General features: G+C 47.9%; 1 protein-coding gene and 1 pseudogene across 12 annotated transcripts in view; one reads left to right on the top strand and one right to left on the bottom strand.

The window, feature by feature from the left end:
- Gramd1b (GRAM domain containing 1B) overlaps window positions 1-24,782 on the bottom strand; it is a 245,783-nt gene that overhangs the window by 98,946 nt on the left and 122,055 nt on the right. For 3 of the 12 annotated variants that reach the window (XM_037207595.1, XM_028866292.2, XM_037207596.1), the window contains exon 1: window positions 277-407. The exons of 8 other annotated variants lie outside the window; for them this stretch is intronic. The gene's annotated coding sequence lies outside the window, so the exon portion shown is untranslated. Of the gene's footprint in view, window positions 1-276; window positions 408-24,782 lie in introns of those variants that run through there. One more of the 12 variants, XM_028866293.2, reaches the window with a different exon arrangement.
- LOC119088388 lies at window positions 1,560-1,944 on the top strand (annotated as a pseudogene).

Here is a 24,782-nt window from a genome sequence, read left to right as displayed (position 1 = left end):
GAGTAGAGGCCCTGTCCCCCGCATCACTGCCAGCTGGTACCCACAAATCAGGACCAGGAGCCCATGTGGGCAGACGCTGCTGGAAGGCGCCGGACCAGGGCTGGGGTAGAAGGAAGGGCAAAGGCGTGGGCTGGTTGGGGACAGGTGTGAAGGTGCGGGCACTCAAATGGAAGCAGGTAAGGTGCTGTGCAAGGAGGAGCTGGAGGCACGGAGCTGAGTGGCACAGCCAAGTGGAGAAGGCGAAGGGAAAGGAACGTCCCCGGTGAAGCCACTCACCTGGCAATAACATTCAGACTGACTGAGGCCTACACAGAAGCCAGGGGCGGGCGGTTCACACCCACCCACCCCGCAACTCCACTCGCAGAGACTCACAGCCTCTGTCTAAAAGGTACTTGAGAGCAGCAGGCAGCCGGGCTGGATCTGCAGAGGCCCCTAGCTCCGTTGGAGCAGCCTGATTGGCGGAGCAGGATGACTTCATCCAGCCCCATTCATCACTCTAGGTTTTCTGCCCAGCAGGGACAGTCAGCTCAGCTTGCAGCAACTACTGGCTTCCTCTCCCGCCCGCCGCCGCCGCCGGTAGAGAAAGCAGCTTGGGATAGGCTCTATCTGTCAGAGGGCCACTAGGCGAAGGGAACTGGCCAGAATACTCCCGGCCTCAGGGAAGAGTGAGGCAGGCTCCTCACACTGCTAAGAACGGGGCACTCAAAGCACCATGGCAGCATCCACCATACGCGTCCTGTCTGCCGGAGCCAGCTCCGGCAGAAGAGAGCACCATTCCTGAGAGGACACTTTGGGTGAAGGTGCTGAGCATCCTGCAGCTGTCGTAAAGTGTACTTCCCCACAGAAAATAAGATGTGGGAAAAACAGATCCAAGTGCTCCTCAAGCATGCTTCAGTAACGCCACTGTGGTCATTTCCTCCCCGTGAGCAAGGCTCACCTGACCTAGCTGTAAGAACATGGATTCCCTTGTGTCCAGCATTCCAAGCCCATAGCGAGCTGCCAATAAATAAACATATAAATAAATAAATAAATAAATAAATAAATAAATAGAATTTTTTAAAGAATGGAAGCTTACAGATATACACTTTACAAATTATGGATCCAAATCCCAGAAAACAAGTTAGTGGAGGTCATCTCCACATAGGCTTTTACTTCAAGGAATCTCCTGTTGGGTCAAGGAGATGGTTCAGTGGGTAAGGCGTTAATTGCCAAACCTAAAAAAACTGGGTTCAGTCCCAAGGACATACATCATGGAGTGAACTTCCACACACTGTCCTCTGACCTCTACACTGAGTGCTGTGCCCTGTGTGAGCAAGCACATACACAAATAAACTAATAAATGTAATTTTAAAGATATAACTACCCCCACCCCGGAAAAAGCTACGGTTCTTGGAGAAATGATCTGTCTTTTTTTTTTTTTTCCAAACTCCTCCCTTCCTCCCTAGACCTTGCTCAAAATCCAGCCCCCAGACCAGAGAAAAACCCAGGAAGGCAGAGGATCAGATGTCGAGTGAGAAAGAAGCCATGAACTGGACGGCCACTTGTCCACTTCCTCCCCAACTTCTCTTTGTTCTTTTTTATTACCTTCCTTAGGTCCAGCCCAACTCTACACCATGAGTGCAAGTGAGCACAGAGCTCCACCCACAGCACCAGGACTCCAGGCTGGCTGCAGGCGGATCTGATGCTTCTGCCCGAGAGCCACCATGTTTCACCAATATTACCTGGATGAGCAGGAAGACCGTGTCTATACGCTGGGGGGGAAAGTCTGACCCGACAGGACACAGCAGGCTTGTTTAGCTCAGCCTGCTCTCTTTGCCTGATGGCAAGTACTCCTGACACCGAATCACCATCAGGGAACACATCAAAGTGTTCATAACCCAGCAACTGCAATCTGGCCTGCATGCAGATCTCTGGGTGTCTCCTTTGCTGTCCACTAGCCTGTGAGGGAGACTCAGTAACAAAGCATGTCAGTCTGTGAGCCATAGAACAAAACAAGTCAGTCTATGAGCCATGAAGTCTAAACTCCATACCCCATTTTTGGACTCTAATCTCAGCACTGCCTTTGGTCATGGTTGGTTGAATCAATCGTGGCAAGCATAGCCCTTAAAGGGAACAACTCTTTTTTTTTTTTTTTTTTTTAATGTTTTGAGTTATTACCATTTCATTAAAGAGAAAATGACTCAATTTTCTTTCTCAAAACATCACCACACAAACACCATTCCCAGTATTCATCAATGCCTATGGGTTTGGCTTAATGACCACAGCAATAAAACTGTCCACTCTCCATTTTCACAGGACTCAATAATCTGTGGCTCCAAATCCATCATCTCCTTGTATACCCTATAGATGCTTGACACAAAGATGATTAATCTGAGCCTAAGGTCACATGGTAAGCAACTGGAAACTGGAGTCCACCTCATATGAATTGGGTGCACACCTTTCTCCACAAACCTCCTAATCCCAATTCCCCACCACTTCTCTGTACCTCCTCAGTCTGCTCCCACTTACTGAAGACTTAGAGAATAGAAAATATCACTTAAGGCCAAGTGAGAGGCAGAGAATGTAGCTCAGTTGGTGGAGTGTTTGTGTACCATGCATGAAGCCCCAGGTTCAATCCCTAGCACCTCATAAACAGGACATAGTAATAGATACATGCGGCAATCCCAGCATTTAGGAGCTGGAGACAAGAGGGTCACAAGTTCAAGGTCATCCTTGGCTACATAGCAAGTTTGAAGCCAGCCTGAGCAACATAGCCCTGCCTCCCCCAAATAACAGCAAAAACTAATTCTAATTTACAGCCAAGAGAGACTAAAGCAATGAATAAATAAAGAGCAAGATGGCTCAGCAGATAAAAGGTACTTACCACAAAAGACAGATGGGTCAAGTTCAATCCCCAGAACCATAGTGTAAGGAGGGAACCAACTCCTGAAAACTGTCCTCTGATTTCCATGTGTACTGTGGCATGTACGTATGTATCAGCACTCACATATAAACACATCACGAAAGCACATAATAATAATAATGATAAATGAAATACACTTTTTAATTTTAAAAATACATAAAGTGGCACTTGATCTATAATTACCATTGATTTTTTTTTTTGAAGATGGTAAATTATGAGATAAAATGTAATCAAAAACTGATGGGGGGGGCAGCTTGAGATTATCAAAAAAGTTAGCGTGCACATTTAAAGAAGTCTCCTGTAGCCGGGTGGTGGTGGCACACATCTTTAAACCCAGCACTAGGAAGACAGAGGTAGGCAGATCTCTGAGTTTGAGGCCAGCCTGTTCTACAGAGAGAGTTCCAGGACAGCCAGGGCTACAGAGAGAAACCATGTCTTGAAAACAAAACAAAAATGAAACAAACAAACAAAAAACCTAGAAGTCTCCTGGTCCTGGTATGGTGACTAATCCCAGCACTCAGGAGAAGTTTGAATCCAGACTGGGAAGAATTTCTAGGAAGACTGCTTTTTAGATTAAAAAAGAATCATCGATTTATTCATGTCCACTTTAGGCAGAAAAGGAGATCAAAGTACCTTATGAAAGCTCATTTCAACAACACAAGTTAAAATTGTCACCGGGGAGAAATACATATCTTGGAACCTGGGGATCCGTTTTCTCCTGCCACCACAGACACATAATGCGTGCATTCTGTGAGATAAAAGCACATGGTGTGTCTTTTGTATCTGAACTGTTTGGGATCAGAATTGTTATGTATCTGGAAAATGTGTCTTTTTTTAAAAGACTTTTTTTTTTTAGGCTTTCTCAGCTGAATCATTCTAATTCAAAATATCTAAAACCAAAATCCTCACCCAGGAGTAGAATTTAGGTCAATGAATATTTTTCTGAAACTCTGCTTAACTTTTCATAAGCCCTCCCTCTATGGTCATAGTTGAATCTTCTGGTGGGGGGCAGAGGGGAAAAGTCCTTTCTCCTACTCAGTGAGGGGTACCCTTACTAGACTCCTTAAAAATCCAACAGCATGGGGGCCATGTCCCCCCCTCATAAATCATCTTCTCTGCTCAGAAGCCTGACAAGCCCTTTCTGGCTATTGTGTGGCCAATCCTCTCTGTACCTGGGCTGGCAATCAAATATGTAGATGGAGAACAGAAAGCCGGTACCTACAAAGGAGGACATTCTGTTTCATCAAAACCACACGGAAACCAACTCTGTGATCATCGAAGTCTGCCTAGTTTCTCCAATGACCCAAGTCATCTATCTACCTACTCGGCTCTTTAAAGAGCTATTACCCGATACAGTGGTGCACACCTCTAATCCCAGTACTCTCAAGGCGGGAGCAAGAGGAACCCCACAAGATCTGAGGCCAGCTAGTCGACAGAGTGAGTTCCAGGCTAACTAGGACTACTTAGTAAACTCTGCCTCAATCACTCAAATAACAACCGCGACAACCACACCTTTCCATGCATCCCTGGAAGGCGAACATGTGTTGACAGTGTTGAGAAATCACCGGTGTGTTTCAAAAGGCAGCTCAGGCCTTGAACCTCCAGCATCAGGAAGAGCGTTATTTGGTACTGAACAGACAACCTGGAAGGCATGGCAGCATGGAAGGGAGAAGGTGGTATCAGGTTTCAATGGTGGGGGAGGCATATAAACTCTGAGGGGGGGGGACGACTGAAAATTATATTTAAAAGAGGAGAAACTGGTACAGAGCATGTAAGAGGCTACTGGATCCATATGTCTTCTACTTAGCAGGAAGGACTTGCTATAATTCCTTATGAAATAACCCCTCTAGCCTATGCACTTGCTTTTAAAAATAGGAACCCAGCCTTTAATCCCAACACTCAGGAGGCAGAGACAGGAAGATCTCTGTGAGTTCGAGGCCAGCCTGGACTACAGAGTGAGTTCCAGGAAAGGCGCCAAAGCTACACAGAGAAACCCTGTCTGAAAAAACCAAAAAAAAAAAAAAAAAAAGGAACCCAAATCTCCCTGTTCTCCAACCCATTTCATTTTAATTACTATTTAGGGAAAGGGTGAGAAAAAGACACTCCTTTATAACATTCGCTGTCTAGGGCAATTATTCTTACTAATCACTCTACCCTAGGCAATACTTTCTGACTGCTTAATCACTGCACTTAGGCACTAAGTTGAGGAGAGGAAATGATAAAGCCCCAGAAGCCTTTGAGAAGACCGGGTTTTGACAGCAGGGTGCAAGGGGGTGTGGGAAGTCGAGTCTCCAGCTCCCTGAGCACAGATCTGAGGCAGAACACTGCACCTGCTGCTCTTAGAAGAGCCTTCATGGCAGCAGCCGCTTGTGTGGTTGGACTACGGGAAGCCAATGAGATTGTTTTCAAACCATGGTCAGCTAATCTTTCCTGGCACTGCATTTTGGGAGTTGTAGTTCTGAGCAGCAAGCATTTGGCAGCCATGCTTGCACTGCTTTAAGAGTATGCCGCTGCATCTTTCTTCTCATAGCAAGATTGCAAATCTACAGTCAGATGCCTTTTCCCAAAAGCTGAAATCCCTTCTCTCTAGAGTCCGGGGGCTGATGGTAAACTAAAAGACAGCAACGAGAGTGAGAGAGATTCACAGAACAGGAGGGAACTTGAAAAGGGGGAGAGCCTAAGAGGTCTCTCGTGCATTCTCTCTGCTTCTAGAGAAGACAGGTTCTTAGAAAGGGGGAAGAGGAAGAGAAAAAGGACCCTGGGTGTTCCCTGGCAGGTGTGTGTCTGCATGAGTGACTTTTTCAGCTTTTGCTTGTTAACCATCAACCTTCAGCAAAGCACTGAGCATAAGGAAGCGCTGAGTCTTGAATTCTGACTCAGCCACTTACCTCTGTGTAACCTTGTGCAAATTACTTAACCTGGCTGTGTCCCCATTTCCGTATCTGTTAAGACAGGGATATCACAAAACCCAGAAGCACGAATGAAGTCAGAAAACTCTGTAAAGGGCTTGGACATACAACAGATACTATCAGAGTTCGCTGTGTGCTTGCTTGTTATTCAGTGGTAGACTGCCTGTCTAACCCCTGGCTCCAGGGTGTCCATTTTAAGTCTCTCCTGGAGAACCCTACCTGCTGTTTGAGGTAAACAGAGACATTAAAGAAGCAGCTGGGCAAACGGAAACAGTCACTAAACTAAGGCCAGGGGCGAGAATCGGTACCAAGGATGCCACAGGACACCTACCAATGGTGCTAGACACTAAGCGGGGAGGCAGACCTGGGATCAACAGAAGGAGGCCATAAGATGGGCATGACGACACAGGTCTGTAATCCCATCACTCAGGAGGCTGGCATGGGGTGGTTGGGAGTTCAAGGCCAGCCAGGGTTACCTAGCAAGACCTTCCCTCAAAAAAAAAAAAAAAGTCCAAAGATGAGACTTAGTTGAGAAGAGTGCTTGCCTTAAATGCATGAAGCCTGAGTCTGATGCACGAAACCCTGCATGGTAGCAGTTGCTTGTGATAACAGCACTTGGAAGGCAGAGGCAGAAGGATCAGAAGTTACAGGTCATCCTTGGCTGCGTAATGAGTCGGAGGCCAGCCGAGGCCACATGAGACCACCTCCGCCCCTCTCAAAACAAAACGCCACCGTCCACAAGGCAATCAGAGAAGTGGATCTAGTTGAGCATGGAGGGAAACAAAGACTAAGTGATCAGAGCCAGGGCGAGACTGAGCACCAGAGAGCTGTGGATGGAGACAAGCTGGCCAGCATGGGGGACGCCAGAGACTGGGGAGCCACCCCTGCACAGGTCAGTTACAAATCTGACCGTCTTGCAAACCTGAGCTGCTCTCTGGATAAGTGGGGGTGTTGGCAGGGCTCGGGGTGGAAGAGTTTCTCAAGAAGTTTAGATAAAGAAGGGGCAGGGGCAGTGAAAAGGGGCATGTTAAAAGGAGCTGGCCTTAGAAACTTCACCTAGATCAGTGCACTCTCTGTGCGCTGTGAGGGAGGCAGCCAGAGAAAACGATAGGGATATCTCAGTGCAGGTGCTGCTGGCCAGGGGAAGGGGAAAGCCAGGTTACCTGTCTCTAGAGCACTTTTGGGAGGACTATGGACCTGTGCTTCTCTCAGACATACCTTGTACCTGAAATCCCCCTGGGAAAATAATAAAATTAGCAAAGGGGAGACCCACCTCCCTTAGCTGCTAGCAATTCCCGAGACCTTATGGACAATATGAATGAAATAAATGATATTACCTCACCTCGGCCTGTAGAACTTAACAGAGACTAGCATACTTAAAACCTAAAGTCCAATTGCCTGGTTCACATTCTACCCCATTATTTAATAGCTGTGCCATCGTACATATAATTACAAGACCTCTCTATACCCCAGTGCTCTTATGTACAAAATGAAAAACCATAATACACATGGAGTATCCCTTATACAAAATGCATTGGGCCCAAGTGTGTTGGGTTTGGATTTTGGAATGTTTGCGTAAGCATAATGCAGCATCTTGAAGATGAGACCCAAGCTGAAACACAGAATTAATTTACATTTAAGATACCTTGTATACTGGCCTGAAACTAATTTAATGTACTATTTTTGGTATACCTACAGTTGGCCTGTGACCTATCACATGAGGACAGATGTGGAATTTTCCATTTGCAGTATCCATTAGTACTAAAAACGTTAAGCTTCAGCAAGCATTTGGATTCCAGATGTTCAACATAGAGATGTTAACCTGTTCATTTCATTGAGAAAAAAAAGGGGGGGGGACGAAATGTAAATGACCACAATGACTGACAACCAGCAGACATTCTTGGTAAATGTTAACTGAAGTGACTTCTTTATAATTCCTATCTTGGGGCACCCCTGGGTGTTCCATGAGCTTTCCCATTCCTCCCCGCCATCCTGCCTTGGTGCCTATGCAATTTCTCTACTCATCTACCATCTCGAAACAAGAAACAAGATCACACCACACCAGCATCTCAGCCTTAAGCTTTCAGATGTGCAAATCACACACACACACACACACACACACACACACACACACGCCAAGGAAAAGCTCATAGATGCCTAAAACAGCTGGCTTTCCCTGCCTTGAACATTTACTTCTGTGCCTGGCCCACATTTTACACAAGCCCTCCCCAGCAGGCTGCAGAGGATACTGCTGATACACTTTGGTTCCGGGTGTGAACAGATATAGGGAAGCTGGGATCAACTGAGCCCCGTGATCAGGAAGGGGTGAGCCCAGGGCTCAGCGATGCTGCCTGACCTTCAATGCGCTTCTGGTGTCCTGACAAACCACTCCCCTGCAGACAAAGGAGGAAGGTGCCGGGTCAGGATGGAGCTGGGATTGAGGATGCCTGCAGTGCACCGGGTACAGGCCACTAGAAGAGATTCTGACTACTGCTGAAGCTGAGAGGAAGCAGGGAAAACGGCAGACAGACCACAGTCACAGATCCCAGACAGTTCTGGAAGAAGAAGCAGCCTCCTCAGGACTCCTATTGGAGAAGTGTTGGCGAGGTTCTGGGAGTGCTGGCAAACTGGAGAAGAAGGGAGGGCCCCCACAAAAACCCACAAAGGCTTCAGCCACTACCTGCGGAGAGGTGAAGACTGCAAGCTTTGTTCCACTCCAGACAGTAGTGAAACCCAGAGCAAGCATCAAAGGATGCTGTGAGACAGAGATGCCCTGCAGCTTCTACATGATACTTGTTAGAGTCCACAGGCGCTGCTAGAACCAGCGAGACTCCAGAAACACACATTTCTAGAAAACTAAAATAAAGATGCTGATGCTGCTGATGCTGATGCCACGATCATGAAGAAAATGATGATGAAGATGAAGAGCCAAGAGCCCTGGGTCCTATGTAATGTTCAGCTGGACCATTAAGCTTCACCGCGATCTATTCTGTCTCCCCCCGCGCCCCTTCAGCTGAGGACCAAACCCAGGGCCTTGCACTTGCTAGGCAAGCGCTCTACCACTGAGCTAAATCCCCAACCCGATCTATTCTGTCTTGGTCAATGTGTATTTTCTTATTCAGTCTGGTTCTGAAGTTTTTCAGGAGATAATCTTCAAGAACAGACTTTCTCACACACCTCCAAAGATTTCAAGGTCCATGGAATCCAAGGAAAGCAGGTTTGCCTAGGCACCCAAACTCCCTTAGAATCACTGCTGTTCCTACAGAGGACACCCCCATGTCACACATACACATCTGAGCTCTGGAGTCAGATCCCATCTCTCACTAATGAGCTCTGTCAGGGATCAATCTAACCCACATCTAGAAAAATATGTTCGAGTCATTTCCCTTCTGAATTCGCTGTTACAAATAAATCAGAACAAAGGGAAAACACAGCACCAGCCTAGTCCCATCTGACCCCAAAACCAAGTGCAAAGCAGTGAGTCTCATTAATAAGGAACACCTCAGAACTTCAGCACACACTCTGTATCACCTGAGGTGTGCTGCTTCCACACCCACATTAGTGACATTTCCCTATACTTCTGAGTTGCTGTTTTGCTGAAAATGTCCTCAATTTTCTTTGCAAACTTCTCATTGTGGAAGTTTTTCGCAGAGCCACTTGAGTGGGGATTGAAAGAATTCATGGGCCAGGACAGAATACAGAACGTACAGTCTCTTAAATCCCTGCTGAAAAGCCCCATCTGCTGACACATGTTCTACACCTTATTCACAAGGACAGTGCTCTGGCAGATGAGAACCCACCTGTAATTGAGGATGCCCAGAAAAGGGAGGCTCGGGTAACAGGTCTATTTTATTTCTAGAAGAACAGGAACCAAGCAGGTAAAGTCACCCCCATGGCAGAACCTTCGGCACATGTGTCATGGAATTTCAAACATCAACCAATTATCTAGCTGTTTCAAGAGTTTAACTTGAATTCCATTTACTAACTCACCCATCACTGTCACATAAAGGAGGACCCAAGGGAGCTACTGTGTTGGTGCATTCCTGGGGGCAGGAATAGGTGCATACAAACATCCTCTGCTCCTCCCACCTCTCTCCCCAGTCCCTGGACCATTTTGAAGCGGGGGGGGGCGGTGGGTGGGGTGGGTGGGGGGGTGGGGGGTCACAATGGGGTTTCTCTCCATCTCCAAGGAAGACATTGTCCTTCACACTAAGAAGGGATGACAGAGAGAAGGAGGGAGCCAGGCAGTTCACTGCATATGGATCACGTGCCTGAGGATAAGGCAAAAAGAAACACCAAGTCACCTAAAAAGCTGGTGACAGATGAGATGGAATGATTGGTTTCAGCACACACCCCCAGGCCACCACCTTCATCTTTACTATAGATGGTACTGGTTCCTGAGCTATGCACCAGACAGATGTTGAGAAACCAGAAGCTGTGTGCCTAGGCTAGTCAGGTACAGTTCTATTAAATTAATTAATGCTTAGAACAGGGTCACATCACAGGAGGCTGGAGGCTTGGGATACATTTCTCTAAGCAAGATCTATGACAACTTGCATCAGAAGGTCCTGTGATACCAATCAACTAGAAATTTTCTGAGCCTGCCCAGGTATACATGAAGTTAAAATCAAAGCCTGGGGATCTGCATGTTGAACAAGCTCTGCTTATAAGTTTCAAACATATACAGGCCTGAGAACCACAGCCTCGGAGCTATAACTGATCACTCATTATCCAGAGGGTATGGACACTAACCCATGTGTGTATGGGAAATGTTACAACTTGAATTTGTAAGTACATTTTTATCTTGTACTTAAAAATCTCTACATCATCATACATACTACACACTGGTGCACATCCGCAATGCACTGTTCGTACATACTGAATATGGCCTTGCAACCATGCTGATATGATCACCCTCTAGTCCAATAATTGTAGTGCTTAGATGGGGAAGCTGCAGAGGGCAGCTCTGAGCTTCCAGTGTTAATTAGTGACTGAGAGGAGGACTCTGGCCTTCGGTTCCCCATCTCAACCTTGGTGTGGGAAGGTAGTGAAGACCGCAGCAGGGAGTAGGCCAAGCCTGCGGTTGGATTCTCTGCATTGAGAGCCCAGGTTGTCTCCCACTCACATTCTTTATTGTAACTGGTAGGACGATGCGATTCTCCCAGCAGGAAGCTGGAAAGCTGGGGAAGGAAACTTACCATCCACCCTGCCAGTTGTCCAAAGCTAAAATCCCAATTACGGTGTCAGCAGAGAGAGGGCACTCGGCTGAGCTATAATTAACAGCCCCCTTTCTCAGGCAGAGAAGTGCTGGAGTAGGAGAAACACAGGGCAGGTGATGGTTACACCTGCAGACAGTTCTGCTGACATCTACAGAAGCATCCAGAGCTGCCGGCGCGGAGAGCGATAAGCCGGAAATACTGAGAGGGACAGCAGAGGCTTCCAGGAGCCTCCCTGCTCTGCCTCCAGACCTAAAAAGTTCTGTTCTCTATTATCCACAGCCCATATGTGCCATCTTCCACAAGACCAAGTCAAGAGTTCCCCCGAAGCATAGGGGTCAGTCAAAAAGGGACACATGGTGGGTGGTCACAGAGCAAACCATTTCCACGATCATGAAAAGCCCAAAGAGTAGTAACACCCTTCTCCTTAGGACAGCATCACTGAATCTTGTGATCACAAAACGTTGGGAGTTATAGCAGAAGACCTTGTCTCAGCTTTAAAAAAAAAGAAAAAAGAAAAGAAAGAAAGAAAAACAAGAACCTTAGTCATTCACTGGTTCAGATTCACTCAGTAGATTTTCTGAGTGCCTATCAGGTGCTGGGCAGAGCTAGGCATTGGCAATACACTAAATCAAAGAGAAGCAATGCCTACTCTCATAAGGTTTAAGGACTAACGGCGGAGAGAACAAATAATGCAATAAACACACACAACTGTAACTTGGGGTTAGCACTTAGTGCTAAGATAGAAAAGAAGGCCGGTTGTGGTGTCATACGCTTGCACTTCCGGCACTTGAGAGGCTGAGGCAGAAGCATCACTTTGAGTTATAGATCAGCTTGGGCCACAGGGCAACACTCTGTCCCACGCAGAAAAAGGAGAGAAGAAAGAAGTAAGGAGGAGAAACTCCATACTTGGACAGGGTGGTGAGAGGTGCCCTGAGCCTGTACCAGCTCCCAGGAAGAAACCGAGGCACTGGTAGTTTGGGTGGGAAGATCTGATGGGAGTGAAAACTTGGGTATGCCCCTGCACCCCATTGTCTCCTGCATGCTACTCTCTGTGAGGCCTGACAAGGACCTGCAGGGTCCCTTTTGGAGTTATCTAGGGTCATGACTACTGCAACATCAGATCAAAGTGAGCACGGGCTGACCCAGAGCCATCTTCTGAATCTGTTGGGCTAGGCTGAGCGCCATACAGAGTCTGGCTAGATGCCTGCCGGTTAGGAAGCCTGTCACCCGCCAGCCCCTCTTGGCTCCTCACCCACTCAAGGCAAATGTCACTTGTGGGAACAGCAAGCACCAAGTGTTTTCTGTACCGGCTTCAGGCTACAACTAGCAAGCCCACACCGTCTTGTACACTAGTTTGTGGATCACCTTAAGTTTCCAAGCCTCCAGGTTCTCGCTAAAGCTCACTTCCCCGGCAACCTCCAGGCTTAGCCTAAGCCCATGGTTTGCTGATAATAGGAACGAAAAGCCAGCCTTGCTGAGTGTTTGCCACGTGCCAGACACTGCATTAAAAGCTTCCCCCCGCCCCCATTTTATATGAGTTTGGTTCCCACAATCTTTACAAAGTAGGTTTCATTCTTTCTGCATTTCCCCCACAGGAGGATGAGTCGGAGGCATAACATGATTTTACAGATGTATCCCATTGGAGCCTGAATTTAAACACCAGTCTCCTCAAAGCATTCCTGGAGGGTGTCATATGCTTGTAATCCCAGCACTGGGGAGGCTGAGGCAGAAGCTGCAGATCAGCCTGGGCCACAGAGCAACACCCTGTCTCACGCAAACAAAAGAGAAGAACGTGAGGGGGAGAGATTCACTACAGGAAGAATGATCCTTGGCCACCAGCACGGTATTGTGTAAAGAACTCTCTGTCTGACATCGTCTGCTCCAGGCCTACTGTGCAGGCAGTACCTGAGGTAGCCTCTCAGGAGGAGACTCGGCCCAGCACACCAACCACCGAACCTCTGGCCATGAGAAACCCTGGGGAGGGAACCGTGCCTCCTGTGTGTGCAGTGTGTGGTGGGGGTGGGGGGGCAGCAGAGACAGACAGATAGACAAAGATACAGAGCACTGAGATCACATCAGCCATCCCCTGATCCCTACCTGCTTTGAAATCCATTTCACCTCTGACTCACTCCTTTTCTTTTCCTCACACTTTGTCCTATTTTCTCTTCTTCTAACATTAACCTTTGTTTTCACACGAAAGAGAAGAGACGCTCCTCCAGCACCCGGCCCCCCACACACAACTTGCACAAGTCTACATGCCCCTAGAGCCATTGCGAAGGCTTTGAACTGAACTCTGACTCAACCCTCGGACCTCTTCCTCCCGGCAAGCTGCCTCCTCTCTGCTTGCCACAGCAGCCAAGGTCCAGCATGGTCGGCGAGGAGAGCCACGGCAGCACGGGTCTGCCAGACCGGGGGCCTGGGTCCCACATCTGGATTGTACTCACACCTCCATGTCCATCTGCACAGGCAGGTCTAGTGTTAAAGCCCAGTCCCGGAGCAAAGGGGCACAATCGGTGACCACATGAATGCAACATCCCCAGACACGTCGGTCTCAGATCCCTATCAGTCAAAACAATCCTCAGCACCCAAGAAGACCAAGCCACACAGAACACTCAGCTTCCGACGGCACCTTTCTCCTGAGCCCTTCAAATTCTTTACTGACTGGTGCTCCAAGAAAGATACATAAGCTGCCATCTAGCTGGATACTTATGAAGAGCAGAGAGAGGCAAGTCACCTCTTAGGAATCACACAGTGAGGCAGAGAATAAATCTCCCAGCTTACACCCCGCCAGCTGCCCGCTTCCTGCAACACATCTGTCTCCCTCTAACCTACCTGTCACTCAGCAGGGAAGCAAGCCCCAAAGTATTTCTGCCTCCATGAAGAGACCCAGGCCATCGCAATCCTAATGCCCAGGGCCCCTGCCACTTACTTGGCTCTCAGAAAGGCCAACTTCTTCCTCAGATAGGAGACATGGTAGTAGCAAGTCTGCCGGACAGATCCGCTGCAGGAAACAGTCTCCGAGCGCAGATTCTGCACCATGCCGGGCTCAGGGGAGGGCTGGCCACATGGCAGCCAGGACCTTGAGGGCTGCGGGCTCACTTTGGAGGCACATGGACTTGCTGCCTCTGCAGCTGCCCCAGCAGTTGACAGTGAGCTCCTACACACACACAATCTCCACGCTCTGCTGTCCCGTGCAAGACGCGGGAAGGTGAAGGGCCCAGGGCGGGAGAGCCTGGCGTTCTATGCTCTCACAGTCTCCCTGGCCTTCTGGTTGAGCCACGGCTCCATGCAGAACTCGCCTCCATCCTTCCACATCTGGTGGTGCTCTGGTATTTGGCAAGCTTCTGCCCCCTCTGTCCTCAGACAGGGAGGATGGAGGTGTACCTGCATGTGGTGTCAGCTGCTGGCGCTGGAAGGGAGGGAGGGGCAGCAGCGGGCACTGCTCCCAGCGGGATTGCTTCTTGGCTCCGTCTTTAAGGTAAAGATCACCTGAGTAAACCAGGGCCATGGAGAGTTCAGTGACTGGACAGGTAGATGGAGCTAGAGAGCTGCAGAAATCCGCGATGGGGGAACAAGTTCCAGGCCAGACTCAGCAGAACTGAAGGTACCTCTCCTAGCAGGACATGGCAGCTGTTTTAGTTTGCTTTCTGTTGCTGTGAAAAAACGCCATGACCAAAGGCAATTTGAAGGGGAAAGGGTTTGTTGTATCTTACGGGTTAGATTCCATCACCAAGGGACGCTAAGGCAGCTCAAGGGAAGAGCAGGTGCTGTGTGTGTGTGTGTGTGTGTGTGTGTGTGTGTGTGTGTGTGTGTGTGTGTGTGTGTACTCATGTACAGAAGCAAGAGGTTGATTTCAGGGGTCTCCCTTGCTCTCTCTGTACTTTACTTGAAACAAAGGCTCACTGAACCTGAAAATGACTCAACTAGCCCAGCTAACTAGCCTGCCCACAAGAATACCCTATCTTGCTGGGCAGTGGTAGTGCACACCTTTAGTCCCAGCATTCAGGAGGCAGAGGCAGGCAGATCTCTGTGAGTTCAAGGCCAGCCTGGTCTACAAAGCAGATGCCAGGACAATCAGGACTTTTACACAGAGAAACCCTGTCTCAAACAAACAACAACCCTATCTCCTCTTCCCAAGTGCCGGGATTATAGATGGGCCATCTCCCCTGCTTTTATGTGGATGCTGGGAAGACAAGACCTCTAATCCTCAAGCTTGCAAGGTGAGCACTTTATCCATTACGCTCCCTCTCAGGCATCCCAATGGGTGATTGTGTTGTTTTTTTGAGACAGGGTTTCTTTGTGTAGCCCTGGCTATCCTGGAACTCACTATGTTGACCACACTGGCCTCGAACTCAGAGATCTGCCTGCTTTGCCTCTAGAGTGCTAGGATTAAAGGCTTGCACCACCCCTGCCCAGCTGTTGTTTTTCTTTAAACCTAGATTAAGAGGTCAGCAAAATGGCTCAGCTAAACAAACCTGGAGAGCAAAGTTCAAATCCTGGAACCAGAGAGGAGGAGGAGAGGACAAATTTTACAAAGCATCGTCTGGTCTCACACACATGCTGTGGTAGTCCTGCCCAGGCACATGCACAATATTATATTTTTGGACCCTCAGCAGACAAAGGCGCTTGCCTCTGAGACTGAGAACCTGAGTTCCATCCCTAAAACCCACATGGAAGGAAAGAAGTGACTCAATGTTAAGTCTCAAGCCCTGGGAGAAATGGCCGAGGTACCTATTTAACATATCAAAGCAGATTTGGCCTCCAGGTTCTCCCAGCATCCCTCAGTGTCTACCTGTTACAGGGTATGGCTGGTATACCCTGCCCACTACCCTGAATTCTCCAGCCCAGGGGCAGGGCTGCCCTTCCCCCACAGGCTCTTCCCTATATAATCCAGACATTTTGGTTACCCTTCCCTTTTGGACCTTTGCCTTCCTGGCTGCTGCACCTGGTTCCCCTCCACTCTTATGCCCAGATCGCGGGGACGCCCAAAAGACGACCACGGAGACCGAATCCCACATGTAAAAGCAAAGAGCCTTTATTCTCTTCAAGCTCCAAGCTTGGTCCATCTGTCTGTCCAACGCAGCAACAGGTGAGAGCAGAGAGCCCCAAGCCCAGGCAGGGTGGGGTTTTTATCATAGCAGAGGTTGGGGTGAGGGGATTTCCAGGGTCCACAACCCTGATAGGCTGACAATTGTCTAGGGGTATTTGTAAAACAAACACAGGTGTGTGCTAGACTCAGGGACATCTGACCACCTTATCTAATGGTTGGAATGTTTGGGATGTCAGGTACTTTATCCCTGGGTGGATCTCTGGGTGGTGTCAGTTTAAGGCTTTTCCTTGATTTGGCTGTTGCCTGCCAGTAAGCCTGTCACAGAAGCTGTGTCTGGGCCCCTAAGACTGTCATGGCGGCTGTGTGGTCAACCTGTTTGGGGGCCTTTCCACATCCACCAACCCCAATCCTCAGTCCTCACATGACTCAGGGTCCTGTTCACCCTGGACTCACCTAGATGTCTCTGCCTCTGGCTATGCTCTCCCTTTTATCTACAATAAAGTTTCTCCTCCACCATACCTAGACGCAGTCATGTCCTTTCCTTTTTATTTCTTTTCATTCATCTGGTGTTTGAAACCCGAGAGGGGCTTTAATTAGCTCCCCTTCCAAGGCCTTTGGCCTCTCCGAGCAGAACCAAACTGCCAGTGTTGGCCTCCTGGGTGCAGATCACTTGCCTGTGCTGGCTTCTGGCACCCAACATATTTGGCTCCAAATTCTACAGTTGATGATGTTAAGTCTCCAGTCCTGAGGCAAATGGCTGAGGTGCCTAGTCCACAATAAATACATTGGATTTTAAAGTTTAAATAAATAAATAATGTAAAGCAAATACCCAGCCTGTAGACTGTTCGCACCCACCTCAGGGATGTCACTCCTTAAGTTGCCGTCTTCCCCGCCTCCCCCATCACCTATGATTGCAGCCCACTCGCATGCCCCATCTGGGAGCATTCCTTTTCCCGCCCTCTGGGTCTCTCCTCCTGGTTTCCCTGACAGCTGCCTTCCTTACATTTCTTTTTCTTTTTCTTTTTTTCGAGACAGGGTTTCTCTGTGTAGCTTTGCGCCTTTCCTGGAACGCACTCTGTAGACCAGGCTTGGCCTCCCTCGAACTCACAGAGATCCGCCTGCCTCTGCCTTCCGAGTGCTGGGATTAAAGGTGTGTGCCACCACCGCCCGGCATCCTTACATTTTAATAGGGGCACAGTCCAGCAGAGCAGGCTGGGATCCAGACTCAGCGCTGAGGACCGTCCCTCCCCCAACACCCATGTGCTATACATCGAATTCCTTGTGGCCTCAGCCAGATCTTTGTCTGTTTGTTTGCAGTTCTGGGGATGATCTGGGACCTCCAGCACACAAGGGCAAGTGCTTCTGCACTAAGCTACCGGCACGCACAGCTCCGAACAGGTCCTTTTTAAGATCTGCTGTCCGAACGAACTTCACAGCCCCTGCACAGCCTGCCTCTCCATTTGCACACACCATGAGTACTTTACACTCCGTATGCTAAAATTAAAACTCACTCATCATGGTTGTGCTTCAAATTCTTCCAAACATAAACAGTATATTACTAATAATTAATGCAAGCACATACAAAACGCTAGCCATGGACCAGGCATATCCTTATAAACCGTCACCCATACAATGAATCACTCAATACACCCATTTTACAAAGGAGAATAATGAGGCACACAAATTGTTCGGTTGAAACATCCAGCTTGCTCCTGCATGACCCAGAAAGTCCTCTCTCTCTCTCTCTCTCTCTCTCTCTCTCTCTCTCTTTCTCCTCTTTGAAGAGGAGACTCTCAGAGAGTCTCCAAATAAAGAAAAGGCACCAAAAAGCCCAGTTCTACATTCTTGTCAGCTCCTGAAGCCTCCTCCCCTAAAGTTGCAGCCCCCCAAGTCCCCACCTGCTGTGGGATGTCCTGTATGTTGTGAATAAATAAAATGCTGATTGGCCAGTAGCCAGGCAGGAAGTATACATAGGATAGGCGAGACAAACAGAGAGGAGAGGCTGGGAGGTGGAAGTCTGGAGGAGACGCCAGCCTACCATCCAGGGAGCAGCGTGTAAAGGCAGCAGGTAAAGCCACGGAACACGTGGCGACATATAGATTAACAGAAATGGGCTGAGTATAAGAGTAAGAGCTAGACAATGGTAGGCCTGAGCTAATGGCCAAGGAGTTTAAATAATATAAGCATCTGTATGTTTATTTTATAAGTGGGCTTGGAGAGAAAAACTCTAGCTACACCCACCTAAAGCACTCAGCTTTTGACCATACTTGGGCACAAACCCAGCTTGTGGCAGACATATCATCACCCCTCTCCTACAACCTATAAAGTCTCCCTACTTTTGTTGGTGGGTGCAAGGCTTCTCCAGCCTCAATCTCTGGGTCTGGAGAACTCGCCTGGGAGTTGCTGTACTCAAACAAAACTGCTATAATACTTTTTCAATTCTGCTTGATCTGGCCTGCTGTATCAGCAGAGAAGCCTATTAAAGGGGCTGGGGAGGGCAGAAAACCTATTACAAATGTCTAGTGACTTCCCCCAATGTCACATGGCATAAATGTCACATGGCATGTGCTAGAGCCACAATTACAGAGATGGAGCTGCTTAGCCTCTAGGTCGTGCTGCCTTTTTCTGCTGCACAAGCCAGAAAACTGAGGTTCATCCTGGACGGCCTTCCAACTTGGATGTCCCTCCTGTAGGCTCCATTTCTCACATTTTTAATTGGTTCCTCTTTTTTCGTCCTCACTACCGCCATTCAGAAAGATACCATCTGGTCTCAATCCCAATGTTGCCATGGCAGAAATGCCTCCCTGGCCACCTCAGTCCCTGCCACCCACTTTCATTTTCTCCAGAGCATTTCTTACTACGTGGTAGCTTCCTTGTGGGGTGTCTGTTTCCTCTCACTGAACAGCAAGCATCAAAGCTGATGTCTTAATCATAGCTGTATATAATGCCTCGAGCGGATGCCGTACGGTATGTACTCAATAACTATTTCAGAGACTGAACTGGGTGTATTGTTATCTGTTTGCACTCTAAGTGTTTGCTTCTCAAAGCCATGTTTCTCCATGGGATCGGTGTGATTTTTCTCACAAGAATAGCTGGGAGCGGGGCTGGCTCAGTGGGCAAAGGTCGTTGCTGCCAGGCTGGCAGTCTGAATTCGGGCTTCTGAAGCCCCACGGCAGGAGTCAACCAGTTCCCTCCAGTTGTCTTCTGTTCTCTACAGCCATGTGTGTATGCTCATGATGATGAACGTATTTTGAAAAGTCCTTTAAACAAGAACAGTAGTGACTTGGTGCTATAGACTGAATGAACTTCCCATACTCAAATTCATGCTGAAATGCTAGCCTCCAACATAATGGAGTTAAGAGGCGGGCCTTCTCGGGGGGTTAATAGAAAGCAATAAAAGGGCAGCCCAGGATCTAAAGTAGAGACTGGAGCTTTTTTTCCTATCAGGACACAGAAAGATGGCTGCACACAGGCTTCAAACTAGACATATTGGCACACACCCCATCATTTGGGAAGCTGAGGCAGGAGAATTGTGAGTTGGAGGCCAGTTTTCACCACACAGTTGAGAAAGTGCTTGCCAGAAGGATGAGGACCTGGGTTCAGTCTCTGGCAGACACACACACACACACACACACACACACACACACACACACATACACACACACACAAAAGGCTCCAGTATGGCAGAGCACATCTGTAATTCCAGTGCTGGTGCAGCAAAATGGGCTTCATCTTAACAAGGACACTCAAGGCTCGGGGTTGATCTCTGGCTCCTGACAAACACATGTTTCTGTACCCATGCACATGCAAACAAACACATAAGGATGAGGACCCCTTAGGCCTCACCTTTCCCTGAGGATTTATAGGCAGTTAATGGTTGCTGGGGGAGGGAAAGATATTTCTTCAACTAGAAAGTGGCTCATACACCTGTAAACAAACCCTCATCAATCCTGTAAACAACTCAAATTAAACTCAATAGGGCATTTTTTAAAAAAAGATTATTTTGGCTAGTCTAAATCTTTTCAACCTTTAAGAAGGAAGATGAACTCGGGAGGCAGAGCCAGGCGGATCGCTGCGAGTTCGAGGCCAGCCTGGGCTATCAAGTGAGCTCCAGGAAAGGCGCAAAACTACGCAGAGAAACCCTGTCTCGAAAAAACCAAAAAAAAAAAAAAAAAAAAAAAAGAAGGAAGATGAAGAAAAGAAAAAGCAGATTCCATTAAAACACTAACTCTGCAAGTACATTAATCTTAGGCTTCCCAGTCTCCAGAAATTCCATGAATAAACGCCTGTAATTTAAAAGGTAGAGGCAGGAAGAACCAAGCATTCAGGGCCAGTCTATGCTACAAAGCAAGTTCAGGGCCAGCCTGAGCAACCTGAGACCCTGCTCAGGTAGACACAGGGTACTCTATCTCTCTCAGGATCCCCCCCACCCAGGGTTCCTGTCAATGAAGAATGCTCCTGCATGGGGCTGGAGAGATAGCTCAGAGGTTAAGAGCACTGAGTGCTCTTCCAGAGGTCCTGAGTTCAATTCCCAGCAGCCACATGGTGGCTCACAACCATCTGTAATGAGATCTGGCGCCCTCTTCTGTATACATAATAAATAAATAAATAAATAAATAAATAAATAAATAAATAAATAAATAAAAATGCTCCTGCCAGGTGGTGGTGGTGCATACCTTTAACCCTAGCACTTAGGCAGAGGTAGGCAGATCTCCAGATCTCCCAGTTCGAGGCCAGCCTGGTCTCCAGAACGAGTTCTAGGACAGCCAGGGCTACACACACAGTGAGAAACCCTGCCTTGGGAGTAGGGGGCACACTGCTTACATGGCACCAAAAGATCTATCCACCAGATTGAATAATCTTTGGTGGCCTCTTGTTAGAGGCCCACTCCTAGGTCACGACGCTGCAGCAGACTTAAGTCTCTGTGGTTCCTGAGCTCTCCCTGCTTCCCCCCCCCCCCCCCCCCGCTCTCTCACACCCCCGTGCTTGTGTACATCCTGTTCCTTCCCTGGGAATGCTGTGCTTGTGACACTCCCACTCATCCAGAAGCTCTCGGGCGAAGCATCACCCTCCATAAGCATAACCCACCATCCTTCATGGATGCACCCCCCAGCCACCACCCGACTAGTAAGCCACTCCTGGGCAGGTTCTTAACTTCACAGGGCCTCCAATCTCCTAAACTCTGGAAAAGCAGCATCAGCTTGATAGGACCACAGAAAGAGGGACATGTTAAGATAATATGTCGAGGATTCACTGCACAGCTTGGCACCTCGTAAGGATTTTGTTTTGTTACTGAATGCCTAATTCCACATCCATAATGACATTGTACCTTCATTTGCAAGTATGCCTCACCATTAACAACAAGATTCTTGAGGGGTGATGTCACAGCATAGTCTGTTTATCTACCAGTGTCTGTACTTTGCATTTGCAGGTGCTCCAAATTCCACCTACACTCTCTATCTGGGTGATCCCTTAGATATATAATATTTTATATTTATTCTCTGAGAAGTTCACATATACTATGTATTTTGATCCTATCTACTACCCACTCCTCCATGAACCCTCCTCCCACAGCCCCCTCCCAACTTCATGTCCACTCCTCTTTATGGTTGTTATTTTATAGCCCACGGAGTCAAAATTAGTGCTGCCCTAGGCACAAGGGCGTGGCACCACCCACTGGAGCATGGGCAACCCTCCGCCCCCCAGCAGCTATCAACTGCCAATCATCCTCAGCTGGGTCAGGCCTCATGCGCCCCTTCCCCACCTTTAGGTCAGAAGAGCATAGCTCTTCTCAGGAAGAGTCAAGTCTCATTGGGAGTCAGTACCTACTGTTTATTTAACACCTACTATGCATTTAGTTGATTTAACATCTACTGTGTCTAGTTTCTTTAGCACCTATTAAATACCTAGCACTTTACATACAATAGTTTAGCTATTCCTCACTGGATGTGATAAACAATAGACCTTTACAAATGAAAAGACTGAAGTTGAGAAAAGTCAAGGACATTACTCTTTCAAATGCAGTTATAGCTGGACACGATGGCATGCCTTTAATCCCAGCATTTGGGAGGCAAAGGCAGAGAGATCTCCGTGAGTTCAAAGCCAGCCTGGTCTATATATAGCAAGTGCCAGGCCAGCCAGAGCTACACAAGAGGACTGTGTCTCAAATAAACAAACCAACAAATAAATAAGGAGATAAATAAATACATAATAACATGCACAGTTACCACCAAGCATGATGATACATGCCTGTAATGCCAGGCCTCATGAGGCACAGGCAGAACTGTCACAAGTTCTGTCACAACTGGCACAACTACATCATGAGCTCTAGGCCAGCCAGGGCTACATAGCTACACAGAGTGAGACATTATCTCAAAGGAATGACAACCAAAAAAGCAGTCAGAGCTGGGGATGTAACTCAGTGGGAAAGAGCTTGCCTGTCATGTGAAAAAGCCCTGGATTTGACTTCCAGCACCTCAGAAAAAAGTACAGCCAGGTTGTGGTGGCACACGCCTTTAATCCCAGCACTTGGGAGGCAGAGCAGGTGGATCTCTCTGAGTTCAAGGTCAGCCTGGTCTACAGAGTGAGATCCAGGACAGCCAGGGCTACACAGAGAAACCCTGTCTCAAAAAAAAAAAAAAAAGCAGAATAAAAATGTACATTTAAGAAGAAATAAAAAAGTCAGGTGTGGCCCAAACCATTAATACCAGCACTTGAAAACTGTAGGAGGAACAAGATTTCAGTGTGATCCTCAGTTATACAACTAGTTTAAGGCCAGAGTGGCTTGCTTCAAAAACAAGACAAAAAGCAGAGTTAAGAAAGCATCACAAACACAATGGGCCCGACTGCCGGGTGCGTGCTCTTACCCACATCAACAGCCAGAGCATCTCCACCCATCCTGCAGCTGGCCTCTAGCAGCTCTCCAGTCTCCTATGGATATTTTAGAAAGGCTCGTGGCATGCATGCCTGCATGCAGGGGTGTCTACATGCATGCACACTCTGGTCCCTGCTGCAGCCCCACTTGGTACTCACATATACTCACCCTCATTCCAGGTCTCAACTTTCCTGCTACTGAAAGGCACCCGGATCAGCTGAGACCACATTCTACTGAAACTCACCTGCTGCCCACAAAGGGTCCTTAGTAAAAGTGCTCCTTTTCCTACAATCCATGCTTTGTTTACACGTCCCCGCCACTAGGGGAAATGAACTGAATAAAGTTCTGGGTACCTGAGAAACTTTAATAATTGGTCTAGTTTAGGGGGAACCTGGAGACTACTGTTTCATCGTGTCACTGGCTTCACCATGAAGCAAGAAAAGTGGATTAATGTCACACGCACGCACGCACGCACGCACGCACGCACGCACGCGACACACAAGCCTGAGGAAGTTATCTCTTTTCCTGTTTACTAGAAACCTGGCAGGAGTGTAGTCGTGTCCTAGTCCTAAGACAGCCCTCCCTCCAAACCCTCCCCCATTTCCTAGTAAATGGATTCTCTACATAAAATCAACCTTTCTCCCTGACGTCACAGCTGTCTCGGAAATCACTGCTGCCCTGTTTGACCAGATAAGAGACTTTTCATTTCTGGCTGTTAAGACAGCCACTGGATACATAAGCACACTTTGGTCAACAATGGAAGTCCAGTAAGATTAGATTCCTAGAGATGCTCACAGCCATCTCAGTTATGTGGGTTATCCCATGACATCTACACAATGAGAAAATCACATGGTGACTATCTGACTGCCAAGTGGCACATGGCTGGACTAATCCTGTCTCTAAATATTATGTTCATCCTGAACTTTGTGCAGAGCTGAAAAGAATCAGTGTATTATTAAACCAGCCAAAAGAGCATCTTTTACAAAAAAAAAAAAAAAAAAAAAAAAAAAAAAAAGGGCCTGTAATTTAAAAGAATTTAGAGAATTTTAAAGAAACCAATATTAATTCCGCCTGTTTTGTGAAGCCAGCCTTTATGATCTGGAGTATTAGAAGCAGTCACAGAATGAATGCCTCACTCTTGGCCACTCTCAGTCTGTGACAGTCCCTGCTGCATTTGTCCACCCAGAGGAATGGCAACATTACAGCAGAGACTCACAGTGCAGGAAACGTGGCCGTTAATGAGATGGTGCACAGTCTTCCAAAGGACCAGAGTGAAGAAAGAGCTGGGGCCAGGGCGCAGTCAGTACAGCGCTTGCTTGCTGACATAAGCAGGAGTTCCAGCTCCAGAAGCCCTGAGCTTATAATCACAGCCAGCAGGGGGGAGGCAAAGACAAATGGATCCCCGAGGCTCACTCCTAGTTTAATTAATGAGTTACAAGCCAATGAGAGGCCTTGCCTCTCCTCGACTCTGAAGAAAGAGAGAGAGACAGAGACAGAGACAGAGACAGAGACAGAGACAGGACAGCACCTGAAGAAACACTGACCTCTAACCTCTACCAGCACCACCTGACCCTCTAAACACACGTACACACACACACACACACACACACACACACAGAGAGAGAGAGAGAGAGAGAGAGAGAGAGAGAGAGAGAGAGAGAGAGAGAGAGAGAAAGAGAGAGAGCTCAAAGTCAGACACACAGGCCACATCCTCACTACTACAGAAAATCTTTTCAGACTCAAATCTCAGTCCATCACAGCCCAATGTTCTCAAAGCAAGACTCTAAAATGTATTAAAGGAAGAATCAAGTACACAGTATGTGTTGGT

Source organism: Peromyscus leucopus, chromosome 7, assembly GCF_004664715.2.
Source record: "Peromyscus leucopus breed LL Stock chromosome 7, UCI_PerLeu_2.1, whole genome shotgun sequence".
NCBI lineage: Eukaryota > Metazoa > Chordata > Mammalia > Rodentia > Cricetidae > Peromyscus > Peromyscus leucopus.
Note: the sequence above shows the minus strand (reverse complement) of the source record. Positions and strands in the feature narration are given on the sequence as shown.